General features: G+C 37.6%; 1 long non-coding RNA gene across 5 annotated transcripts in view; it reads right to left on the bottom strand.

Moving 5' to 3' along the window:
* LOC108398501 (uncharacterized) overlaps positions 1 to 20,317 on the bottom strand; it is a 112,291-nt gene that overhangs the window by 48,899 nt on the left and 43,075 nt on the right. For all 5 annotated transcript variants that reach the window (XR_012130654.1, XR_005057470.2, XR_012130653.1 and 2 more), the window contains exon 3: positions 4,484 to 4,611. This is a non-coding gene — a long non-coding RNA (uncharacterized lncRNA). The remainder of the gene's footprint in view (positions 1 to 4,483; positions 4,612 to 20,317) is intronic.

Here is a 20,317-nt window from a genome sequence, read left to right as displayed (position 1 = left end):
ATTCCTTGTTAGATGAAGCCATCTGAAAGCAAGCCAGTAAGAGAACCCAGGTGAATGAATCCCTTGTAGCCCAGCCTCCCAGAGCACAGAGCTGTTGATAGAGAACAATCAGCACAAATGTTGACTCCTAGTCACTTAGAGGTCAATCTGATTTGGGGTTTTTGCTTGGAATTTAACTACCACTTATACCAATACCATTATGCCTAAGGAAAAATCAATCAGATTTCTAAACAACCAACTTACTAATAACCTTGAGAACACAATTTAGTAGGGCATTGGATCCTTCCTTTAGAGTGAATGAGTGGGTGAGGTTTGTTTTTGTTTTTTGTTTTTATTAATAAGCACAATAGAGCCTACTCAAGAAAAAGAAAATGCCTATGATCTTATTTGGCTATCTCATAAATCAAATAGTGGAGCATTTTGATGATATAATGTACAATCCTCAGAAAATATATTGGACCAGTATTGGCAAATTAGATTTTTAGGTCTATCAAACCAGTTACAGAGAAAATATAGCTATTATTTTTTTCTGAGTCAAAAATGCTTCAAGTTTTTGAGTTGTCATTTTCATACTGCTCTGAAGTTGCTGTGTGAGAATGTCCATTTCTGACTCATTTTACATTACAGAATTGCACCCAGTTGATTTTCAAGATATTGATCAACTTGGAGTTTTTGTAAGGTTTAACAGACATATGCTGGAGGAAAAATAAGAAGTGAAATGCAAATCTTCTTAAAAGCTGATAAAGCAGTTGTCTTGCCAATGGGTTTCAGACCCGAACACATTCACTATGGATTCAATGAGACCGAAAAATGATTGGAACATTCTTGGGGTGAAAGGATTTATACCCAACTATACCCTTGGCACTGCCACCACTCCAGCCTTTGCTCTCCTGCAGCCTTGCAGCTGTGCAGCAGCCATGCCACCATGTGGCCCACAGCACTGGGTGGAGCTCTTTATATACAGTCAATAACAACGTATTGCCCACGTGTGTAGTGAGCAAGCTTATCAGGGTCAGGTGAGAATCCTGGCCATAGGAACCTTCACTTTCTCCACAGAAAAAGTTATTTCATCTTTGTACCTTTAGCAGTGGGGGGTTGGGGCTGGGTTGCATGGCTGTGAGAGTCATAATGTCAATATATAACTCTTTAAAAATTTCTATTTTACAATATGACTTCCATGCTCAGACAGCTACAGTGAATGTCTCAATAGGAGCAGAGGGGCCTTCAGACAAAGAAGCAGCCATTCAATTTTTTGTATCTTTGTTAATTTAGAGCTAGATCTGTGAATGAAACTTCATAGTAGCAAACAGCAACCTCATTTCCAATTCATTTTTGTCTTTGCTTAAAATGTTCTAAATATTGGAAACAAGAACTACCAATATTTAATAATAATGTCCCCCCTTTTTCTACTCTAAGTTGTGTAACAAGAAGGCATACAGTATATTTAGAAGGCATACAGTATATTTATTGTGTTTATTGATTGTCATGTTTAGAAAAATAAAAGAATGTCAGTTTAAGAGAGGCTAGATTTCATCTTTTCACTGTGTAGAAAAGAGGTAAATTGCTCTTATACCTCCAAGTGTTTAATACAAAGAGGTTTTGAGGAAATTCTTATCTGCCTATGATTTCCCTGTATTCTGAGATTCCACAGAAAATTCTCTCCTAAAGAATTACATACCATATGGCACATATCTTGAGAGAAGCAAAGCAGGGTAGATGGTAAAGTGAAATATAATCTCAGTGGAAAAATACTTGGAAAGCCACTTTATAGCATTACAGATCTTAATTAAACCACCCAGGACCTTATCCATAATGATATGCACCAGGTGTTTCTACTTCCATTTAATCAGCTCAGCGTCATTCCTCTTAGAAATGACACATACTGTGGGCTGACCCACACATCCACATAAAGTGCAATGCTTTTAAAATGTGTTTTTTTCAATGTATATATTAAAATGGCCTCATTTCTTTCCCTGTCTGTGGACTGACCTTATGGGTCACCCAGGATAAAGAATGAAGTAGAAATAAGGCAGCTCCACATTTACAGGCATGAAAATACAGTAACTGCAGTTTTATGGAAACTCAGCTTAAGAAATACAAGGCATTTACTGGCTTCTCTTAGAAATCTCTCAGATGTGGGACAAGTATGTGGGAGATTTGGGCTTTCATCTATCCAAATATGAGGAATTTGTCTGCTTGAGTCAACCGACAGATAGTGGATGGGAAGGATTAGTGTGGGTCTTATTTGGCAGGCTTCTCAGTGGAAACTCATATGCTCTCTGACATTGATTATAATTATTTTTCCATTATTCCCAGGTTACATTCTTAGCGGGAATGTGAGCCAACTCTCTCCCTAGGAAGGCTCCTGCTGTGAAACCATCTTTGGCAACGAATCTTTAACAAAAGATCAGGAACTTGACATTTATTTTTAAGCATGAGAAGAAAATGTGTGCAATGTTGGAAACAAGTACAGGGACAGGAAGAGCTTCCAAACAGTTGCAGGGAGAAGTGGAATAGGGAGCAATGTTACAGGACATGCTGGTGGCTTTACTTTTGTGGAGTAGCAGCTAATGACTAAGTATGAAATATGTAGACTGCATAACGTTAGGCTTTAAGGTCTTTTTCAAGTAGAAGGGTGGGGGCAGTGTGTTTCCTTGTTATTTTGGACCAGGTATATCTTTATGATATTATATTTGTTCATCAAGGAGATTAGAACAGTGGTTGAAACAAATTTAGTGTGATATTCTAAGAAAGAAAAAAGGCATTCATTTTTGTTCTAATTGACTGTATGGCAGAAATTCAAAAAAATAATTTTTTTTCAGAAAGTATGTGCATCCAAATTTGTGAATTCATTATTCTGAGTTGGGGGATGGTTCTTAATGGACTATATTAATAAAGGTTAGATGCAATACTCTGGTTAGATGCAGTTACCCTCAGAGGCAGGTATTACTATTTGCATTTTACTGAGGAGGAACCTAAAGTTGGAAATTATTTTATGCCCCAAATGGTAATAACTTTAAGAAGCATCCTGGATATTCAGGTCTTGTTCTCACATTTAAAATTTTCGGGAAGTTGTGAGTCGCGTTGCGAGGATCCTGACATGTCCCTAGGTTGTACTGCCAGCACTGCAAGTGCCCTGTGGCTGACCCATCTGAGCAAAACCAGACTGCAACTTCTCTGTGGATTCCATGCCAGTAGGTAAGTGGGTTCTTCCACCATCTTCCTAGCACCACAGTTTTGCTATATGGCTATTTCAGACACTGCCTGGTCTAGGCAACGGGTAATGTAATGGACAGTATTCTTTGCTGACCCAGCATCCATGGGGTGAGATGCTTCCATGGGGTGAGAATTTTTCATCCTCATACTGTCCACCTACAGTAAGGAAACCTCTTCAAAATTAATTTTAAAAGCAACAGATGCAGAACATGGCATGGCTATCAGAAAATTACCAAATTAAACATAAAAGGGTATCAGTTTCTCTCCTAAAGGACAATTATATCTATCTCATGGCTTACTGCACTGAAATGATTGGTTTCCCCATTAAAATCAAATGCAGAATATAATTATGTAAATCCTTCAGGTTACATGTCTTAAAATTCTACTAGCTAAAGGACTCCCCAGAGGAAGTGATAAGTACTTTAATAAATATTTTGTACTATAAATTTAGTTCAGATGTGACTTAAAGTCAGCATAAATGTTACCATAGTAAATTTATAGTCACTGGACTGATAAAAAAAATTTTTTTTCCTGAGTTACACTCTTCTAACCTTTTGGATAAAGTTCATAATGGTATTCCTCTTTCTACTTTTCTGAAAACTTTAGCCAAATAGATGTGTAAATGTTTATACATGAGAATAAGATCAAATGAAAAGTTTTAATTTAAAAAGGAAATCATGTATTATTGAAAACTGAAATGTATCAAGATAATGGACCTGTGAATGCTACATCAAAATTCATTGCAAGAGGATAAATTACCCACCCTTGTAATAGGGTTTTTAGACATGGAAAATGTACACTGTTTTTCATGTTTTTTGACATGTAGGTTTACATTCAGTTATAAAATCACAATTCAATTTGCATCTCAAAGTTGATTATCATTAATATATCAATTTTTAAAATTCACATTTATTGAAACCATTACCATTGCTTGTACTTGGAGTCTACTCTTACCTTCTTGGTATGGCATTACCAATAGTTCTTTTCTCACTGCAGGTGAAGACGTTAATGGTAACAGGGAAAAAATGAACATATCCACCAGGATGAAAGAAAGCTAAAAAATTCCCATTCATAGTCTGCCTTATCTCCTCTATTAGCATAACAGCTAATTTTTACCAAATGTGTAAGGTTGTCTGCTAAACATTTTACATGCATTCTCTAATTCTCATAAAAACCTTAAATATTTTATATAGTTAAGATCCCTAAAACCCAATGAGAGAGGTTCCTCATTTTATCTGAGAAAACTAAAGCGTAGAGTTTAACTTACTTGCCCAAAGTCACATGGGGAGGAAGCCATCTCTTATAACCATCTGTGTCAGTGTGTCTTCCAGGAAGCAGACACTGAGATAGGGTTAAGAGTACAAGGAGATGATCTGATGATTTGGGTGAAAATACCTGTGATAGAAAAAAGTGGGAGGAAGCAGGGTTAGACAGGGAAAGCCTCTGGACCATGATGCAGATCTGACACTCATGAAAGAGAAGTGGGGAGGAAAAGGATTGAAAGAGGAGTGACTCAGAACACAATGTGGATCTGACAAAGTTTTGGCCAACTCAATGGGAAGCCCTGAGCAAAGGCTGCCAATTAGAGGAGATATGTGTTGGGCAGAAATAGGCCCTAGTTCTTCCATTGTGTTCATTTATTCTCTAGGGGCTATGCCAGAAAAACAGAAAAACTGAAGTATACTGAAGATGCCGCAGCTGAAGACTGTCAGCTAATTGCTCTCCAGGCAGCTGGATGGAAGCTCTTTCTTGAAGAGAGATCCAAGCAGTGCATTTTACTGGCTGCTGCAGTCTACAACCTTTTCACATTTGAGAAGCAGCTCCTCTGGGGCTCCAGTGGGCCTTTCTTCTTGCAGAGAAACTTAGAAGGAGATCAGTAGGATAAATTTTAGCCCTGGTCACTGTAGTTCGTCTTGGGGCCACAACCAGTACTCATCTTCTGCCTTCTCCACCACCCACTCTAAATTTACTTGTCCTTAGCTATCATCTCTACTGGTCTCAGTGACTTACATGGTGGTGGGACACAACCTTTACTTCTGAGGGGTTTGAGCCACCAGTAACCACAGCTGGGGTTGCTGCCAGACCATGGGCTGTCCATGTACATTCTTAGTTGGGCAAGGGAGTACGATAACACACCCAGGCTGTTTGTTCATGTTCCACGTTTAATCCTCACAGCTACCCTCAGAGGCAGGTATTACTATTTGCATTTTACTGAGGAGGAACCTAAAGTTGGAAATTATTTTATGCCCCAAATGGTAATAACTTTAAGAAGCATCCTGGATATTCAGGTCTTGTTCTCACATTTAAAATTTTCGGGAAGTTGTGAGTCGCGTTGCGAGGATCCTGACATGTCCCTAGGTTGTACTGCCAGCACTGCAAGTGCACTGTGGCTGACCCATCTGAGCAAAACCAGACTGCAACTTCTCTGTGGATTCCATGCCAGTAGGTAAGTGGGTTCTTCCACCATCTTCCTAGCACCACGGTTTTGCTATATGGCTATTTCAGACACTGCCTGGTCTAGGCAACGGGTAATGTAATGGACAGTATTCTTTGCTGACCCAGCATCCATTGACTGTCAGTCCGCTAACAGCACCATGGTTTTCTTCCATGGAATTTTGTGCTGGTGTCTCCACCCTCCGCCCCAGGAAGGGCCATGTGATGGCACCTGGCCAAACAGAGTGCTGCATTCTCAGCCACAGTGATTGGTTTGAGGAGAGGGGACATGTGACCAATCCAGGCCAATGCATGTCAGACCCAGGACTTTATACTGATGGGAATGAGAAGCCATTTTTTTTTAGGCTTGGAGCTATAATAATATTAACCTGCTACTGCTGGTCATTGTCTTCCTACCATGAAGTGAAAGTATGCCTGAGAATAAAGCCAGCACAGAGAGGAAAAGCAGAGACATCGAGAGAGCTGTGGTCCTGATAATGTCATTTACCCTCCCCCACCCTGTCTCCAGATATGCCTATATATTCCTGGACTTCTTAGTTACATAAGCCAGTACATCTTTTTTTCTTTTTTTAGATCATTTAAGCTGGGTTTTCTATCACTTGAAAATAAACAACTCCTGATATTCATTCAGTCTGTCAATATTGAGTAACTTCAGTGTGCCAGTCATTACTCCAGTGTAAAAATGTATCAGTGAACAAAACAGGTAACTCTCTGTTGGCCTGAAACTTGTATTTGGAACTTAATCTTCTAGAGGGAAGAAAAGAAGAAAAAAAGCAAAAATGTAGATATTGTATGTCAGTTAGTGATAAATTTTGTAGGGGAAAAATAAATTAAGCTGGGTAAGGGGAAAGACATGTTGCAGGGTACTCAGGGAAGGAATCACTGATATGGTGCCTTTGAGCAGAGACCTAAGGTATGTTGAGGGAGTGAGCCATGCAGTAATTGGTAGGGGAGGGGGTTCCAGGAAGAAGGAATAGTAAGTCCAAAGGCCCTGAGACAGGCATGTGTCCACACAGCAAATGAGACCAAAGTGTTGGGTGTAGGATGAGCAAGGAGGTGGGAATAGAACATGAGGCCAGAGAAGCAGTAGGCCCATATCATCCAGGCCTTTGAGAACCTTTGAGCTTTGTGGTTTCCCTTAATGTGGACTGGGATTCCATTGGAGAGTCTTTTTTTTTTTAATGACATGGACTACCTTACATTTTCAAAGAACTCATTTGGTTGTTAAACGGAGGGGCAAGGGCAGAAGCAGGGCATCCAGTTACGAGATGCAGTAATCCAGATGAGACATGGTGGGGGCTAGGGCAGCATGATAGCAGTGGAAATGGAGACAAGTAGACAGTTATGGAGTATATTTTGAAGGTCGAGTGTATAGGATTTGCTCATGAATTTGGAGGAGGAGATAGGAGAAAGAGAGGGGTCAAGAATGACTCCCAAGGTTTGTGGTCTGAGCAACTGGAGGTTTGGTGTAAAATTACAGTCCTTTATTATTATTATTATTAAGTTTGAGATGCCCATTAGATAATCCAAGATCTCACACTCAGACATTCAGGGGAGAAGTTGAGGGTAGACATAGGTATTTGGTAGTTATCAGTGCATAGTCAGTATTTAAAGCCGTGAAACTGAATGAAACATGAATATAGACAGAGAAGAGGTATGAGGGCTGTTTCCTGAGACACTCCCACATTCAGAGGTCAGAGAAATGAAGAACAAGTAGAGACTGAGAAGGAACAGCTATCAAGGGAGTTGCTTTTGTATATACTAAAAAAAAAGCTTCAAAGGTGTGAAGCTCACTTAAGCCTGTTTTGCTAAGAACAATTTTTACTCAAAACTCATTAGAAGATTTGTATGTCATGTATATAAAAAAATCTCCTAGAACAGAAAGCTATTACTTTTTATTTCACATTCATCAGTTCTCTCATTTTAGATAGGAAACATTTAAAATTTTTTCCTATTTCATCTTTAATTTGGTTTATCTCTGAGTTTGTAGGCTGGCACTATATTCTGTGATTATTGTATCAAGACAATAAAATATTTCAAAACAATCCTTTTTTATAAAGCACTTAGACGTCTAGAAAAATAACTCATTTTCCTTTTGTTTTGTCACTTTAAGATTTCATTATTAAAAGCTTTTTAATTGCTTTTAATGTTTACATATCTATTATTTTTAAATAATTTTATCTGGGAAGAAATTATTCTACAATTATTACTTTAAAATAAAGCCTTGGGTTAAAAAGTTATTTAGATATTTTGACAACTGAATGGAAATGTCAGTCTTCAGAAAAGATTGGCTTTGGCAAAGAAATATCTTGCTAAATGTGTAATTCACTTTTCTCTGTAAACACAATTTATATTAAAATCTTATGTACTCTCTTCAATCTTAAGTAAGTAGAGAATTATACATTTGTCCAATGAAATTTTGTGAAAAGATTCATTTTAAGAAAATGAGTAAAATTACTAAACAAAACCACTTTACTTTCTCTAATTATAAGCAAAGTTGAATATAGTAATCTTGAATCAATCCAAATTATTAATTTAGTTAGGAATTGCTGACTTATAGTATATTTAGGTTTACCCTTAGACCAAGAACTATCTGGTATATAAAAAAAAAATTGCAGAAAAGACTTAAAATGCTATTTCTGTAAAAGATGGGTAGGAAATCTCCAGCCTTTGATTTAACTTCTTCTGGTCATGGGACAAATTTAAAGAATTTATGCCTAAGGCCATAAAATTATAACTTTATTTTAAAGTATATAATAGCAATGCTCTTAAAATGTATTTTTTGTGTAATAAAAATCAGCCAATAAAGTCCAAGAAACAATTTTTAAAAAGCAAACAAAAGAAACATTTCATTTTTCTTTAAAGATAAAATAATGAATCCATTTTCCTATGTAAATTTTTAATTTTTTTTAGTTTAAAATATACATGACATATTACTCAGCCATAAGAAAAAAACAGATCCTACCATTTGCAACAACATGGATGGAGCTAGAGGGTATTATGCTCAGTGAAATAAGCCAGGCAGAGAAAGACAAGTACCAAATGATTTCACTCATATGTGGAGTATAAGAACAAAAGAAAACTGAAGGAACAAAACAGCAGTAGAATCACAGAACCCAAGAATGGACTAACAGTTACCAAAGGGAAAGGGACTGGGGAGGATGGGTGGGAAGGGAGGGATAAGGGCGGGGAAAAAGAAAGGGGGCATTACGATTAGCACGTATAGTGGGGGGGGGGCACGGGGAGGGCTGTACAACACAGAGAAGACAAGTAGTGATTTTACAGCATCTTACTATGCTAATGGACAGTGACTGTGAAGGGGTATGTGGGGGGGACTTGGTGAAGGGGGGAGCCTAGTAAACATAATGTCCTTCATGTAATTGTAGATTAATGATACCAACATAAAAAAAATTAAAAAAATAAAAACAAAATATACATGACATAAAATTTACCATTTCAACTATTTTTAAGCGTACAATTTAGTGACATTATGTACATTTCTAGTGTTGAGTAACTATCACTGCTATTTTCAGAACTTTTTCATCAGCCCAAACAGAAACTCTGCACCCATTAATTAATAACTCCCCATTTCTCATTCATCTTAGTCCCTGGTAACCTCTTTTAGATCGTCTGTCTCTGTGAATGTCTCCTCTAGGTACCACCTATAAATGGAATCATACAATATTTGTCTTTTGTGTCTGGCTTATTTCACTTAGCATAACACCCTCAAGTTTCATTCATATTGTAGCATGTGTCAGAATTTCCTTCCTTTTAAAGGCTGAATAATATTCCACTGCCTTTATATGCCACATTTTGTTTATCTATTCATTTGTTGATACATCTGGGTTGTTTCTACTTTCTGGCTATTGTGAATAATGCTGCTATGAATGTTGGGGCAGAAATACCTGATTGAGTCCCTGCTTTTGATTCTTTTGGTTACATACCTAAGTAAAATTCCTGGTTCATATGATAATCCTGTTTAATTTTTTTGAGGAACTGCCATACTGTTTTCCACATCAGCTGTAGTATTTTACATTCCCACCAGCAGAACACAAGGGTTTCAATTTCTCAACATCCTTCCCAACTTAAGCAAAATTTTAACCTTTATTTATATAAACCTTGATATTAAAAAGTCTTCTAACCCCCTCATCGCTAATTATTCTGCATTTTTAGACTGCATGGTCCTTTCTCAGTTCAACATAAATATTTATTCTTCTATTTTAAATATATTCTTTCTCTGATTATAAAAGCATTATGCTCTCATTGAAAATCTAAAATTCATGTAGTCCATATTTTTCCCAGGTTTCATCAAGCGGGGAGTCCTGATTGGATCACATTAACAGTAATACCTGAAATTTTACTGCCTCTTGTTCCCAGGCAAATCTGCCTTCCTCTTCTGCCCTGCGGGAGGTGTTCCTGGAAGTTATCCGGAAGCCTCTGTGCAGGCTGTACAGCCACTGGTGTAATTACTTGGGAAACCACTGGAGGGCAGCAGCTCCCTCTCGCCCCTGACCACAGCCCTGGAGAGGAGGCTGCCCATCAGGCCAAGAGCATTTCTGAAAACAGCATCGCAACTACACAGAGACAGGGGACTATCCTTCTACTATACTCTTGGTCATATTTTGTCATCAGGGTTTTGTAGAGTTCCATGTGGAAACTTGAGCACAAGTCAGAATCCAAGATTAATAACTGACTGAGAAAGTGAAAACAAAAAAGGCCCTGACTGGCGATAGCTTTCAGTTCGTTAATAGCTGTGCATTAAATAAACATTGAAGATAAACAGTTTTCACAGAGTAACAATGATCAGACAAAGTAACTCTGTGACCATGGTGGAATAAGACAATAAGATCACACCATAATCATAACTGAACATAGAACTAAGGACATTAAGCAATCACAAAAATACTCCCCTGTCCTAGCTACATGAGTGACTCTACCCTCCTAAGTATAAATTTAGATACCCATCCACACATTGTCCCTGCTTCTTGACAGAACTCATTCTAGAACAAATCCTTGCTTCCCCCCAAACTGAGCACAAGCCCAGATCCTGGTAAGACCCTCCCACCTTGTTCTCAACCCAGACTCCCCGCGAGTCCTGGAGTGTGCATTTGGCCTGGCTGCAGCAAGCTTCTAAACAAACCTAACTTTATTTGATACCAAGTGTATTCCTGGTGGCTTTTGGGTGGCAAGTTTAACATGCTGGAGCCACAGGTCCTTCCTCCCATCCTGAGCACTCTGCTTCCACCTCGCCAGCACCTTTCCTTTTCTCTCAATCATTTTCTCATGCAAATTAATGCCTGCAGAGTGGCTGCGTTTTAAGTGAAAATTTTTTTTCTGTCATTTTCTGAAAATTAACAATGAACATGGAATACTTTTATAATAAGAGAAAGAATTAGTCCTTTAAGATAATAGTACCTAAGAATATGTTTTTTGCCCACTATCCAATTGGTAGGGAAACTTTGAACATCTTTATAATTTTCTCCTTGCCTTACACATCAAAATTAACTACTGCACCTTTCTCTTTTTGTCAGTTTTCTACTCTCTCATTGCTCCTCACTTTTTACTCTCCAAATGCTTCTTTTCTTGGCTCATGCACATATTTTTACTTCCTTTCCATTTCATTTTTCCCTCTGTGAGTTCTAATGTAGGGCTTCTGAGCTCTCAAATAGCAGTTTCTGGCAGATATGGTACCACTTCTTCCTGCCCCACTTGGCAAAAATCACTACTTGATCTCTCTCAGTGACCCTGAGCGGGTTCTCAAGATGCTCTACTCAGCACTTCTGGGAGTTACAACTGACATGCTCGAGCTGACCTCCTACATGAAAATGGTTTGTCATCTCTTGACACAGGTAACAATCTTAATGAATTTCCCTGCTATAATTTGTGATCATTTCCCCTAAACTGGGATAATACTTACTCTTGAACCATCTTTAAAGAAAATTATATTGGAAGGGTGATATTTAAATTACTTAGATTAGAACAAACATATTCATATTTCTTATTCTTTACAATACTCATAATTAGGAGTATGAAAGAAATTCTGCTGATTACAAATAGATCTATCTTATCCAATATAATGAGACCTTTATGTAATAATAAAGTGTTTTTCTTTATTGATCTTTTAATTCCTAAATTTTTAATAAATTTTACTTATTGAGTATGCCCATTAATCTCAACCAATGAGATTTTTATACCTCCTACAACTACATGAATATTTCTGAGTCATGCATATCCTTTTTTATGTTTCTCTAAATAAACCCAAATTGAGGATTTTATAACTTGTCAAAAGTTTAGTTCTGAAAAATACATTTCTCAGACCAGCTCAAAGGAATACATAGGACCCATTTTATTTTTTAGCACAGAACTCCATATAAAGTGACCTCCAGAGACAGTTCTATTTGTCATTGTTCCCACTGGCATTAGATTTTTAGATCACTGAAAAGCTTACTAATTCTCTCAGTGTTGGGGCCCAGATGAAAATCATCGCAAATTCAGAGAAAGCAAAATAAAAGACTGTGAGCACAGATGGAAAAATAATAAGATTAATATTTCCAATGTATTGCTGCATTCCTGATGCATATCTTTATTCTCACTAAAAGGCTTTAAAGTGTTTTGAGAGATAGAACGGGAAAAAAACAGTTTTGCCTTTTCTTTTTATTTAATTGGTACTTAATATATGTGTAAACTTAGCTTTGTATATAATCAAAGCAAACATTTTCAACTTTCTTAAGAGGTTATGTATATTAGCTTGTTTATTCCTTAAACATCCTTAAGAGATCAACATTATTCTTATTCCTATTTTACAAAAGTACAAACTAAGCCACAGAGAGATTAATTACCAATGTCACCCAACTAGGTAAACACTAAAGCTAATATTAATTCCAGAAGTCTGGCTCTCATAGCAGTAACCTCTTCTCTACTGGATACAGTCTCTCGAGATAGCAATTGGGCCCCCACCCTCTTGCTGGTCCAGCTGCGCCAAGCTATCCAACTGAACACTCCCTCCCCACAATTCCTATCCTAAGCTACGGGAGGAAAAGGCTGCAAATGTTTGGGAGTCTGTGCATCTCAGTTGGGAGGGATCCTGACAAGACCACCTGTGCCACAGCTTTTCCTGCAGCTCTTGCCCCTGACCCTCCAGATCTGCCCTATTTCTGGCTTGAATCTAAGGCTACTTTTCCAGCCTTCCTATGGGTTCTGTAAGCTCATCACATAACTTCCAATAAACTTCCTTCTGCTTGAGTTGCAGAAGTAGTTTTAGTTTCTTGCAACCAAAGGACTCTAACAGATACCACTTAAGTTAGGGATGATGTTTGTTATTTCTTTAAATTATCTCGGCTGTACTAGTGTTGTACACAAGGGAGGCATTTTGTCATTGAGAGGGCTGGCTCTGGAGCTCCGCCTGAGTTCCATCCCAGCTCTACCACTTACTGGTCTCTTGTCTATAAAATGGGGATAATGACACTACATACCTCAAAGGGTTGTTGTGAAGATTAAAAGAGAGAAACATATAAAGTACTTAGAAGGACTTCTGGAGTATGCTAAGCACCCAATAAATAGTTTCATTTCCTTCATCACCTATATTTCTAGTCAATTAAAATTATTCCATTTGTAAATGCAGTATACCATATTAAATTTAATTCACCTTTAAGATGTATTTCTCCACATGTAAGTCCTCACATATTTAAGTAAGATGTTAATTTAATTTGAAAATCTTCAGACGGAAAATTTCTGAATAAGAAAAGCCAATTTTTTTAAAAGATACACTTCGGATTCTACAACATTCTCATTTTAGTATATATTCTATCTAGTGAGATCTCTCTTTTTATTTTAACTGCTGCCTGAGAGACAGTGATGTGAATATTGATTTTTCATATAAGTAGTGAATATAATTAAATATTACAATAAATCTTTATTCACACTGAGAAGATAATCTTGAAATCTATATAGATAAAGCCACTTCAGTTTATTTTGTATAATTAATGAAGTTTTAAAACATGATTTCTGAATAAAATTTGTAGCATTTTTTCTCTTAGAAGAAGATTGAATTCACTTTGGACTTTTTTAGTATATAGCTATAATAGATCAGTGATTGTTAAATTTGTGAATTAGCTAAGTGAGAAACATATATTAAATTATTTTTTCTATTGACCTGAATTATCTTAATTGGTGCCATTGAACTCATTAGGTAAATATTCAACCCTTAAATTATCTTTCCTGTTTAGAAAACTGAAGTATATGCAAAGTATGAGAATGGTTTCTGTTAAAAATGTAATTCCATCTAAAATAAAGGCAGCTATCTGTTAAGTACTGTATCATCAAAGTTAAGCTATCACTGCACATAATTGGTCTTAAAAGGTAAATATAAGTTTCAATTATGAAATTAAATATGAGTAGGTGAGAAAGTTCTCATTATAAAAAACAGACACCAAAACAAATAGTACAAAGACATTTAGAGGTATTGAAATAGTGCAAGAAGCAAAAGAAAAATATAAAAAATAAAACTATTAAAAACATTCTCAGAGAGATAAGGGAGGATATGCACTCATGAATTAATAAAGAGCCCATGGAAATTGAAAATATTATAGCAGGAGGAAAAATTTTAATAATTGATTTGGAAGATAGAGTCAAGGAATCTTCCAGAAAGAAGAAAAAACAAACAAAAAAAAGGGATGGAAATTGGAAAGAGAGAAAAAAAGAGTAGTTTAGGATCACTGCAGAATGTCCACTTTCTACCTAAAGTGCAAAAACCTTCCGGGCAAGGATTTTGTATGTTTTGTTCATTGCCTAGAACAAAACCAGATATAGTAGATCCCCAATAAATATTTTTTAATGAAATGGGTTGAAGAAACAAAAAACAGAGAAAAGGGAAAGGAGCAAATTATCAAAGAAATGCAAGAAAATTCTCAGGATAACACAAAATCAGTCTCTACAATGAAAAGATTACTCAATACAAAAAATAGAGAAAGACTCACATCAAGATACATGATTGTGAAACTAGAACACCAGAGATAAAGCTTCCAGAGAGGAGGAAAAAACCCATGCAAGGATCAAGAGTCAGAGCAGCTTCGAACTTCCCCATAGCAAAGCTGGAACTATGTTAGACAACAGTCAGGAGCCCTGGTGATATGATTTTTATACATTGTTTCAAATGCCCAATGATACAGAGAAACCTAAGGACAGAGAGCAATCTACAATGCCATGCAAGATCAGTCCTTACACAGACACACTAAATCCTTTCAAAAATTTACCATCAAAGATGACCAGAAAAGCAAGTTCATGTCTAAAGTTTTGTGGCTTGATATTAATTCCCTGGTGCTAAATTAAAATTAAAGTCATTTACAATTCAATTTATTTTATGTGCCCTCATTGCATTCAATTTCAACAAATAGAAAATGGAGGTTAAGGGTGGAAATTATTTAACATAAAATTGATTCCCAAATATCCCTTCAATAAAATAAAAACTAATAACACTTACCTCTGGTCAAAATTCACATGGTGACTAGGGCTAGTGATAGTGTCACAACGCTCCATGTGGCTGGATTGTTGATTTTTTAATGTATGGGCCCTTTTTATGGTAAGTGACAGAAATTCAACTCAATCTAATTTAAACAACCAAGAGAATGCATAGGCTCCCAAAAATGAATGGGAATTACAAGGTAAGGGTCCTGCTTCCAGCATAACTATATCTAAGAGTGCAAATCACATCATTTGATCTCTCCTTCTCCACTTCTCCTTGCATCTCTCCTCTTAGCTTCTGCTTTCCACTATGTGAGCTTCATTTTCCGGCAGGCTTTCTCCATTTGGGAGCAAAGATAGCCACCGAAGAGCCCAGGTTTATATTATTGTCACAGCTAGCACTTCCAAAGAAAAGAGTGCAACTCTTGGCTGCCCCAGTTTTTGCATCAATCTTTGGAAAGAACTTAGATTATGTCACTTGCTCCCTCCTGGACCAAGAGTGTGTTAGGGGAATTAAGTACTTTGGACAGCCTAGTTCATAAACCCATGTAACTGACAGACCCATCAGAATCCAGAGTGAGAGAGTGATGTCTTTCAAAAGGAAAGGAAACAATGGGAGAAGACTCCTCCACACCTTCCCCCGCAAAAGTAACAGATGGCCACTTACACGAGATTTTCCCCTAGGAGTCAAAATTCTTCATGCTGTATGAGACTAAATAAAATTCAATGGTTTTAAGAAGAGCATACTTGAGAAAATTGTCACCTTGAAGTGATGGATGGCTTAATTAGAATTTAAAAAAGAAAAATATTCAACCCACAGCATTATACAAATTACTGGAGGTATAACATCTTTGGTTTCTAGGAGATATGTAAATGGTTTGCTTGTATTTTTAATTTGTAAGTAAATGGTGCCAGGTTTCCAGCTTGAAACTGAAGCCTCATCTTTATCCATACGACTTCACAGAGAGGCACATCTTGGGAATAAATACAAATTTCAAATTGTTCTTATCTAAATGTGTCCCAACATTGTACTTAGTATTTGCTGGTCATGGTCTTTTCACTGCCCTGGGTGCTTCAAATCAGATGTGGACTCTTTTTAAAAATATCTCCCTAGTAGTACTTTAATACAGTCCTGGGACTTGATCTGACCAAAACACATTCTATTAAACTTGCATAGTAAATAATCTTTCCTCTGTCAGAACCTGCCTAAATCCCAACTTCTATATCTGCCCTCTTCCCACAGATACCTACCATCTGGCCCCTTTAAAAGAAATCTCAGCCTCTGAAAGACACTCCTGCCCATCACCCAGGGACTTGGTATTCAAGTTACACTCACTGCTAGACAGCTCTGACCTCATGCTCCGATAACTGGGCTTCTGATATGTCTCTGAGACCATATTTTCTGGTAATCAGGTCTCGTAACTACGAACCTCTTCGTTCCCTGTGCCTGAATCTCTGACTTAGAAACCTGCTGAGAACCACACTCTCCCCAGACCTACAGACCCTGCCTCGTTCATATCAGTCCCTGTTCTTATTGTACCAGGGACTGAAGGTATGCCCCGTAATCCCGGCTTAAATATCTGACAGACGGTGACTCTCAATATTTGAAAATCTATGCCAAAAACATTCAACATCTGCCATCTCAGATCTTTCAGCTTTTTTGTGTTGGGCTCATGCTTTCTTGGACTGTAACCTGCTGTCTTTTGCAATACCTTCCCGAAGTAAATTTAGTCCCAACACCTGTAGTTCTCTGTCTTGTTCTATGACCATTTTACCTCAGTGGGTTACCTACTTCCTGTTCTTGCCCGTCTCTACATCTCTTAGGAGAGCAACATTATTTCTTGTCCTGCTACATTTTCTCAATATCCTGAGTTTCATTTCATGAAAAAGATATTCTTTAAGAAGAGTAATTCAATGAAGTACTGGCAGAGGAACGCCAAACTGAGGTATAGCGATTTATATACTTCTTTTGTGCTGCTCTCATAAAGATAATTATTCGTAACTTCCCTTGCCATTCTGGTTTTTGTCCTTTTTTTCTCTCCAGCATCCTTGGCGTTGGGGAACTAACTCCTCCAGTTTCATAAGATTTCCAGTTTCACAGTACTTGGACAGCCTCGGCCTCAGCAAAGGGCCCATTACCAAGATCTGGCCAGTTAGAGTCCCACCCCCTGGCCAGAGTGATTGGTTCCGAGGCTAGGTCCCGAACAAGCATGGCCAACCAGAGACCTTCCCTCAGCTATGATGAATAGAAGTTTGGAGAGACGTGGGTAGTGTGCTATGGTACAGGTCAGGGGCTGCCGTGGCATCTTTCCCACCAGGTGGAGAAAAGCTGAAGGCACCAAGAATGCAGATACGAAGATACGAAGGAAGAGAATGAAGCCTTGCCAAGGAGAGAGGGGCAGTGAGAGGCAGGAACTTTTAATTCAACATCTACTCCTGTTATTCCCAGGATGTGAGCAGATACACCGTTTTTTTGCTTAAGCTAATTTGAATTGAATTTTTGTCTTTATAATTGAGTCTGGACTAATCAAGCTCTGTTTCAATATTTTCACGTATCTTATCAAAATCTATCTGCAGGTGGTCTCCTATCTTCCCCTTCAAATTCTAACCCACTGGAAAGCAGATCTACAGAGGATTTCTTTGTAAAACCTGTTAAAACGATGTAGTTTTAGCATGAGGCTAAATCAGGGCTTCTCCCGATTTCCCTCTTGTCTAGGCCTTCCAACCCACCCTTAGAGACACTCCCTCAGTCAGCAGTGCAGAGGGTGGGAACCTGGATCATAAGCCCGTCACCATCAGAACAGAGAGCATATCGACCTTAGTTGATGGTGTAAGCCTCTGGACCCCCTTTCTCAGTGCACATTTTCTCAATATCCGGAGTTTCATTTCATGAAAAAGATATTCTTTAAGAAGAGTAATTTAATTAAGTAGTGGGAGAGGAATGGCAAACTGGGGTATAAGCGATTTATATACCCCAGTGTTTGATGTTACTAATCCCAGTGGCTGTTTCCAGTGGCTGATGTTTCTAATCACAGAAGTCACTCTGACCTGATAGTACAGAAAAGGATGGTACCCTCAGGGAATCTCAGAGAATTTATTTCTACAAAAGTCTTTCTTTTATGGAAATGTGAAGGAGAGTCACCACCCCTTCCCTTCTTGGGTTCTTATCTCCTTTCTCTTCTTAGCACCTCATCCTAGTTCCTCCCATTTTATTCATAGTACATTATCCACAGGGTTGGCATATGGCTCAGAAAGGACCAATTAGAGACCATCTCTAGACTTTTGAATCGAATCCAATCATCTATGTCCCCTTCCTTAGATTCAATATAGTCCCCCCTTATTCACAGTTTCACCTTGCTTGATCTAGGTTTCCCCCAGTCAACCTTGGTCTGCAAGCAGATGATCCTCCCTCTGATGGATCCTCAGAAGGTCAATAGTAGCCTAACACTACATCACAATGCCTACGTCATTCACCTTGCTTCATCTCATCATGAACATTTTATCATTTCACATCATCACAAGAAGGGTGAGTACAGTACAATAAGATATGTTGAGAGACCACATTCCCATAATTTTTATTACAGTATTTTGTTACAATTGCCCTATTTTATTTTGTTATTATTGTTAATCTCTTATTGTGTCTAGTTTGTAAATTAAACTTTATCATAGGTACATATGTATAGGAAAAGCAGTATATATAGGTTTTGGTTTTATCCATAGTTTCATGCCTCCACTGGGAGTCTTGGAATGTATACCCTGCAGATAAGAGGGACCTTGTCATCTCACTTGACTAGTTCTTGTCTTCTTTTAGACCTCTAATATGACTTCCTCAACTTAAATATTACTCCTCAGAGAAGTCTTTCCTGCTAGTTCTATTTAAACTATAACTCACATTGTGATCTCCATGTCAGCCCCTTGTTTTACAACAAAAAGAAATGATCACTATGTTTGAAATATAGACTGATATAAGAAAATAGAATCTATTTACAGCTAAAAATTGAGATGAAGAAGTACATTGAAATGTCTTTTAAAAATATGCTAGAAGAGAAAAGTTGCCCCAAATTGGACTGGGAAGAAGTCAGTATTCCTGATAAAATATTTAAGGAGTTTTCTGAAATTTAACTGGATTAGGATTTATTCTGGGAAGACCAATCACCCATCCATTTAACTTACTGGAGCGCCCGTAAAGGAACATTCTTTTATACACAACCTAAAAACGATTAACTTTCTATTTTCCTTTAAAATATTTCTACCAAGACTGAATCCTTGAATTGTCCCGCTAGGAGCCTTTCCTTTATAGTCAGAGTATAATAAAACTACAATGTGCTTATAATTAAATTGTCTGAAATGTTTTGCTTTGCTATTTTTACACAAAAAATGATGTGATGGGATTCAGGACATTCTACCCCAAAATGTGGCACCTTGGCATGCTGAATAGTTTAAGCTGAAGGAGTTTGGAAAAATAGCAGAAGCAATAAAGTCACTCTGGCCTTCTTCTCATTCTTCTCCCTTGAAAAAAGCCACAAACTGTTATGTGAGAGGTGCTCTCCTTATACCTGGAGGAAAGGAGCATCCTTACGTCTGAAGACAGAGTGATGCCAAGAAGAATCCTAATAAACAGGCTTTGCTAATTTTCCCCCAGTTTACCACACTTACCTCACACTCCTTAACCTATCATATTTCTACAAAACTGCTATTCTTCATCAAACCTAGCATAAATATACTCAGATCTAATTATTTCTTCTGGTCTTTATTTCCTTATGAAGGCTCTTGTGTCACATAGAACTTACATTAAATAAGTTTGCATGCTTTTCTCCTGTTAATTTGTCTTTGTCAGTTTGATTTTCAGACCCAGCCAGGGACCCTAAGAGTATCCAGGAAAATTTTTACCCTCCCCTACACTTATGAAAAAAAGAAAAGAACATGAAAGAAAGAAGTCCCTTTTCCTCTCTCCAAGCTGTAACATGAAGGTACTTGACATCCCATGGCCCTTTCTTATTCCCCATGGAGGCCACTCTCCAATGTCATCTCACCCAAATGATAGACATCCCACTGCAAAAATATTGGTGAGTAATAATTTTTTACTGAAGGTTTCAAGGGGGACAGAGAGAGTAACCATAATACTCCACTGGTAGCACCTTTTAAATACCTATAGGAGCATTTCTCTTTCCCTAACGTTTCTCAGACA

The sequence above is a fragment of the Manis javanica genome, chromosome 4, assembly GCF_040802235.1.
Source record: "Manis javanica isolate MJ-LG chromosome 4, MJ_LKY, whole genome shotgun sequence".
NCBI classification, from domain to species: domain Eukaryota; kingdom Metazoa; phylum Chordata; class Mammalia; order Pholidota; family Manidae; genus Manis; species Manis javanica.
Note: the sequence above shows the minus strand (reverse complement) of the source record. Positions and strands in the feature narration are given on the sequence as shown.